Source organism: Mustelus asterias, chromosome 15 (genome assembly GCF_964213995.1).
Source record: "Mustelus asterias chromosome 15, sMusAst1.hap1.1, whole genome shotgun sequence".
NCBI lineage: Eukaryota > Metazoa > Chordata > Chondrichthyes > Carcharhiniformes > Triakidae > Mustelus > Mustelus asterias.
Genome location: NC_135815.1, coordinates 20,785,347 through 20,791,615, shown reverse-complemented (window position 1 = coordinate 20,791,615; position 6,269 = coordinate 20,785,347). Strand labels below are relative to the sequence as shown.

The following is a 6,269-nucleotide window of genomic DNA, read 5'->3' as shown; positions in this document are numbered from 1 at the left end:
AACTAGATGATCTCGAAGAGAATCTTTTAATGGATCACCAAACTCAGAATGTTGTGTCAGCCTGTTTAAGGTTGGTATAAACTGAGCAATGCTTTTGCCTTTGCTTCCACTTGATTCCTTCAGTGGAACCTGAACCATTCGGCGATGATCAGTGGCTTTGGAGAGTAGTGTTCTTCAAGAATCTTTGTCAAGTCATTGTAAGTTTTGATTCCTGATTTTGTTGGATGAACAAAGCACCAGAACAAATTAAAGGTTTTACTTCCTATTGTACTGAGAAAAGCTGGTACGAGCAACACATTTTCAATTTTGTTTGCTTGTACGAAGTACTGAAGCTGCTCAGCATAGGAACTCCATGATACATTTTGTTTATTGAAAGGATCCATGGATTCTAATTGATGAGTCATTTCTCCTGCAGGCACCAGCAACTTGGAATGGCTTAGTATTTTTTTCTTGCTGGCTGCTCAGTGTTCCCCTTGTTATCCTGGAGAACGTTGACTTGATGTATTTTTTTTTCAAACAGCACCGGCCATTCAACAAAGCATCCGTTCTTTTCAAATATGCCAGATACTGCTATGAATCTCACCCTTCTCTGATCAGAAAAGCCCCCTCTTAAAACCAGACAGAGAACTTCCACTCTTTTTCAACTGCGTAGTGAGTCTCCCACTCTGCCGCTACACACCGCAACATGCACGTGGACCTTGCAGCTTAGAGGAGTCTACCCAATTTTTTTTCCCAGTAAGAAACACAATTTATTTTTCTAATGTTTTTCTTTCTAGGCCTTACTTAATTCAGTCGGTAGAGCATGAGACTCTTATTCTCAAGGCCATGGGTTCAAGTCCCATGTTGGACATCATTGTTGGGGCGCATGGTGGCACAATGGTTAGCACTGCTGCCTCACAGCGCCAGGGACCCAGGTTCAATTCCAGCCTTGGGTCACTGTCTGTGTGGAGTTTGCATGTTCTCCCCGTATCTGTATGGGTTTCCTCCGAGTGCTCTGGTTTCCTCCCGCAGTCCAAAGATGTGCGGATTAGGTGGATTGGCCATGCTAAATTGCCCACTAGTGTCCAAAGACATGTAGATTAGATATATTAGCCATGTGAGGTTGGGCAATAAATGCTGTGATGTGAAGATGCTGGCGTTGGACTGGGGTAAGCACAGTAAGAAGTCTCACAACACCAGGTTAAAGTCCAACAGATTTATTTGGCAGCACTAGCTTTCGGAGTCTCAAGCTCCTTCATCAGGTAAGTGAGGATTTGTGTTCACAAACAGAGCATATAAAGACACAAACTCAATTTACAAGATATTGGTTGGAATGCGAGTCTTTACAGGTAATCAAGTCTTAAAGGTACAGACAATGTGACTGGAGAGAGGGCCAAGCACAGGTTAAAGAGGTGCGTATTGTCTCCAGCCAGGACAGTTAGTGAGATTTTGCAAGCCCAGGCAAGTCGTGGGGGTTACAGATAGTGTGACATGAACCCAAGATCCCGATTGAGGCCGTCCTCATGAGTGCGGAACTTGGCTATCAGTTTCTGCTCACTGATTCTGCGTTGTCGTGTGTTGTGAAAGCCGCCTTGGAGAACGCTTACCCGAAGATCAGCGGCTGAATGCCCGTGACTGCTGAAGTGTTCCCCGACTGGAAGTGAACACTTCTGCCTGGTGATTGTCGAGCAGTGTTCATTCATCCGTTCTCGTAGCATCTGCTACACTTCAGCAGTCACAAGCATTCAGCCTCTGATCTTCGGGTAAGCGTTCTCCAAGGCGGCCTTCACGACACACGACAACGCAGAATCACTGAGCAGAAACTGATAGCCAAGTTCCGCACTCATGAGGACGGCCTCAACCGGGATCTTGGGTTCATGTCACACTATCTGTAACCCCCACGACTTACCTGGGCTTGCAAAATCTCACTAACTGTCCTGGCTGGAGACAATATTCACCTCTTTAACCTGTGCTTGGCCCTCTCTCCACTCACATTGTCTGTACCTTTAAGACTTGATTACCTGTAAAGACTCGCATTCCAACCATTATCTTGTAAATTGAGTTTGTGTCTTTATATGCCCTGTTTGTGAACACAAGTCCTCACTCACCTGATGGAGGAGCTTGAGACTCCGAAAGCTAGTGCTGCCAAATAAACCAGTTGGACTTTAACCTGGTGTTGTGAGACTTCTTACAATAAATGCTGACCAGCCAGCAACGCCCTATCCCACAAATGAATTTTTAAAAGTGTACTGGTGGTTTGCTGCAGAGACCCCCACAAGTGTGCTATGAAAAATAGATTCAAAATGATTAAAAATTGACATAATTAAAAACCTTTATCTTCAGCTTTTTAAAAATTTATTTATCAGTCACAAGTAAGGCTTACATTAACACTGCAATGAAGTTACTGTGAAATTCCCCTTGTTGCCACAGTCCGACGCCTATTCGGGTCAATACACCTAACCGGCACATCTTTCAGAATGTGGGAGGAAACCGGAGCACCCAGAGGAAACCCACGCAGACACAGGGAGAATGTGCAAACTCCACACAGACAGTGACCCAAGCTGGGAATCGAACCCAGGTCCGTGGCCCTGTGAGGCAGCAGTACTAACCACTGTGCTACCATGCCGCCCCTAGGCAGATGTAGGTTTAAGCTAAAAGAGGGAAAGTTTAAAGAAGATGTGAGAGGCAAGTTTTTACATAGAGGGTGGAAGTGCCTGGAATGTGCTGACAGGGGATGTGGTAGAAGTAGATACAACATTGATGAGACCGAATTTGGAGTATTGTGTACAGTTTTGGTCACCTAGTTACAGGAAGGATGTAAATAAGGTTGAAAGAGTGCAGGGAAGGTTCACAAGGATGTTGCCGGGACTTGAGAAGATGAGTTACAGAGAGAGATTGAATAGGTTGGGATTTTATTCCCTGGAGCGTAGAAGAATGAGGGGAGATTTGATAGAGGTGTACAAGATTTTGATGGGTATAGATAGAGTGAATGCAAGCAGGCTTTTTCCACTGAGGCTAGGGGAGAAAAAAACCAGAGGGCATGGGTTAAGGGTGAAAGGAGAAAAGTTTAAAGGGAATATTAAGGGGGGCTTCTTCACGCAGAGAGTGGTGGGAGTATGGAATGAGCTGCCGGATAAAGTGGTAAATGCGGGGTCACTTTTAACATTTAAGAAAAACTTGGACGGGTTCATGGATGAGAGGGGTGTGGAGGGCTATGGTCCAAGTGCAGGTCAGTGGGACTAGGCAAAAAATGGTTCGGCACAGACAAGAAGGGCCAAAAGGCCTGTTTCTGAGCTGTAATTTTCTATGCTTCTATGGTTCTAACAGCAATGTTTAAGAAGAATCTTAACAGATACATGAATAGGCAGGGAATAGAGGGATATGAACCGCATAGAGGGAAAAGGTCTTTAGTTTAGAAAGACACCATGTGTTGGTGCAGGCTTGGAGGGACAAAGCAGCTGTGAAGCAGCAGTGCTAACCACTGTGCTTTTCTTGTGCCCCCCCCATTGGTAACATCTTCAAGACCTGATGAACCTCAGGCCCGGAAAGAGACATACAAGCACAGATTAGATTTTTACGTCAGTCAGGCCCATGCATATGATGGACAGGACTTAGCCTCAAAATAAGGGGGAGCAGATTTAGGACTGAGTTGAGGAGAAACTTCTTCAAAGATATGCAGGTTAGGTGCATCGGCCGTGCTAAATTCTCCCTCAGTGTACCCAAACAGGCGCCGGAGTGTGACAACTCCGGGATTTTCACAGTAACTTCATTACAGTGTGAATGTAAGCCTACTTGTAACTAATAAATAAACTTTACTTTAAAACTTTAAAAAAAAACTTTTAACTTTTTATCCTGAGGGTTGTGAATCAATGGAATGCCCTACCCAGTGAAGCAGTTGAAGCCAGCGGGTTGAATGTTTTGAAGGCAAAGATAGATAGATTTTTGAACATGATCTTATTGAATGGCAGAGCAGGCTCGAGGGGCCAAATGGCCTACTCCTGCTCCTAGTTCCTATGTTCTTATGTTCTACGACTTGGAGCTGAAGACTAAAGCTGCCTGCACCTGCACAAAAAATAAAATCTCAAAATGGTTGCAAAAACTCCGGGAGAAGCGAGAGAGAGACAGAGATAAAAATGGTATATGCTGTTCTGAGGATCACAATATTCAAACCATGCCAATAACTTGTCTCTATAGTTACGTTTAGCTAATGCCTGAGGGGGGTGGGAAGGGGATTCTCTGGGCCCACTAACTCCTGGCGAGAATCACGATGGCTCAGAGAATCAGGCATCAGGCGAAAACCGCGTTTGGCAGCCATCAGGATGCTCCCACTCCACCCCACCAGCCCTGAAAGGGATTTCACTTTCTTTCTGTCAGAAATTGCAGTGGTTTACAAAGGAAGAAGTGAAACCACTTATTCTCTTTGAAAATCCACATCTATCAATCAGGCTGAGAGTCTTTGCAAACATGTAACAATGAGATGCATTCAAGTGGGAAGAGGAAGGTCAATAAACACAGCTGACCAGAGCCTGAGTAGATATCCAATTAAATGAATGAAAGCCTTTTCCAAAGCCTAGTACTAGAAAATTGAAAGAGATCAAAGGTTTTCAATGCAATGGAGAGGGTTTCAAAGGTTTCAGCTTGCTGGGAAGGCTCAAATACTTCAAATATGTAAATACATTGCAGCTGAGTGAACAGTTGTGAAAGCCCCCCCCCCCCACCGTAGTGTCAGAAGACTTTGAAGGGGTTTGCTCAAATCTGTAGCTTCTCACAGAGAGAAATGAAAATTCCTATTGAAGATTGGAGTGCTGCTGTGATTTAAAAGTTTGCTAGCTGTCAGGGGCATGGAGATTAAAGTGACCAAAGCCACTTAAAATATTTACAGGAATGCAGATGTTAATCACAGAGCTGCCTGAAATCACCATGCTAGGGGTGATCTTCAGGTCTGCCAGGGCTAGAAGGGGCTGTCCAGCCATGGGGCCCCATCCCAAGAAAGAGTGGCAAGGTCAGTCCTGTGCCCCATCCCAAGCTCATCCTTCCCCCAGGACCGTTGGGGGAACTTCCCTCCAAAGCCTGAGAGTGGTAGAGGGGCAAATGCCCACTGAACATACCTCATTGACTACTCTCAGGGCCCAAAATGCCAGGCCAGGGTGTCAGTGCAAGGGGGCAGTCACTGTTGGCACGGCCAAGGCACAGTGCATGTTGTGGGGGGGGGGGGGGGGGGGGGGGGGGCGGGGGGGGGGGGGCGGTCTGAGTGGGAAAAAGGTCTGAATGGTGGTCTGAATGGAGAGGGGGGCTAAATGGGATATCTGAGTGGGGAGGGGAAATGAGTGGGGGGCTGAGTGGGAGGAGACAGATCACTCTCATGCCTGTGTGTTGATGTGGGGGGGGAAGCTGACCCATTATTTGTGGGTGGGAGAGGATGCCCCTCTTTGGTCAGGGGTGTTGGTGTTACCTTGGTAGTGGGAGAGGCACCATTTCCATTTTGGGAGGGAGGGGGGGGGGCTGTCTCCGAGCGTGGAGATTGGGGCACCCTTTAAAACGATCTCCAAAAAGCTGGGCTGGCCGGCGGGGTTCCCCAGCTTCACATATTTGCATCCATCAGATGGGTGAATCCCACGTGACAGACGCTCCCTGTGCCAGGGGAAACCTTCCCTTTTTCCCGCTGGCATAAAATCCCTATAGTACAGAAGGAAGCCATTCAGCCCATCGAGTCTGTAGCGACCACATCCCACCCAGGCCCTATTCCCATAACCCCACACATTTACCCTGCTAGTCCCCCTGACACTAGGGTCAGTTTAGCACGGCCAATCAACCTAACCAGCACATCGTTGGACTGTGGGAGAAAGCCGGAGCACCCGGAGGAAACCCACGCAGACACGGGGAGAAAGTGCAAATTCCACACAGTCACCCGAGGCCGGAATTGAACCTGTGTTCCTGGCACTGTGAGGCAGCAGTGCTAACCACAGTGCCAGCACGCCACCCTGGACACTTAGTCCAATTTGTGAGAATTCTTTCCGGGATTGACATCATGCTCAAACCTCTGTCCTGCATTTCAACTTTCTCCTCTTTCTTTTTTAATTATGTTATCGTTTTTTATCAAGCTTAGTTATTCTACCTGAGGTAACAGTACTCAAAGTGTTAACACAAAAGCAAAATGCTGCAGATTCTGGAAATCTGACATAAGAAGAAAAAGTGCTGGAAAAACTCAGATAATCAGGCAGCATCTGTGGAGAGAAACTGTCACGGTTCCTGTTGATGATCATTTCAAATTATTAAATCTTGCATGAAGT

The 6,269-nt window shown here is 46.5% G+C and overlaps 1 non-coding gene across 1 annotated transcript; it reads left to right on the top strand.

Annotated features, from left to right (window-relative positions):
* The first annotated feature begins 776 nt into the window (after positions 1–776).
* On the top strand, positions 777–850 carry trnak-cuu (transfer RNA lysine (anticodon CUU)). Its single transcript has one exon. It is a non-coding gene; the product is annotated as a tRNA-Lys (tRNA).
* Positions 851–6,269: the final 5,419 nt, after the last annotated feature.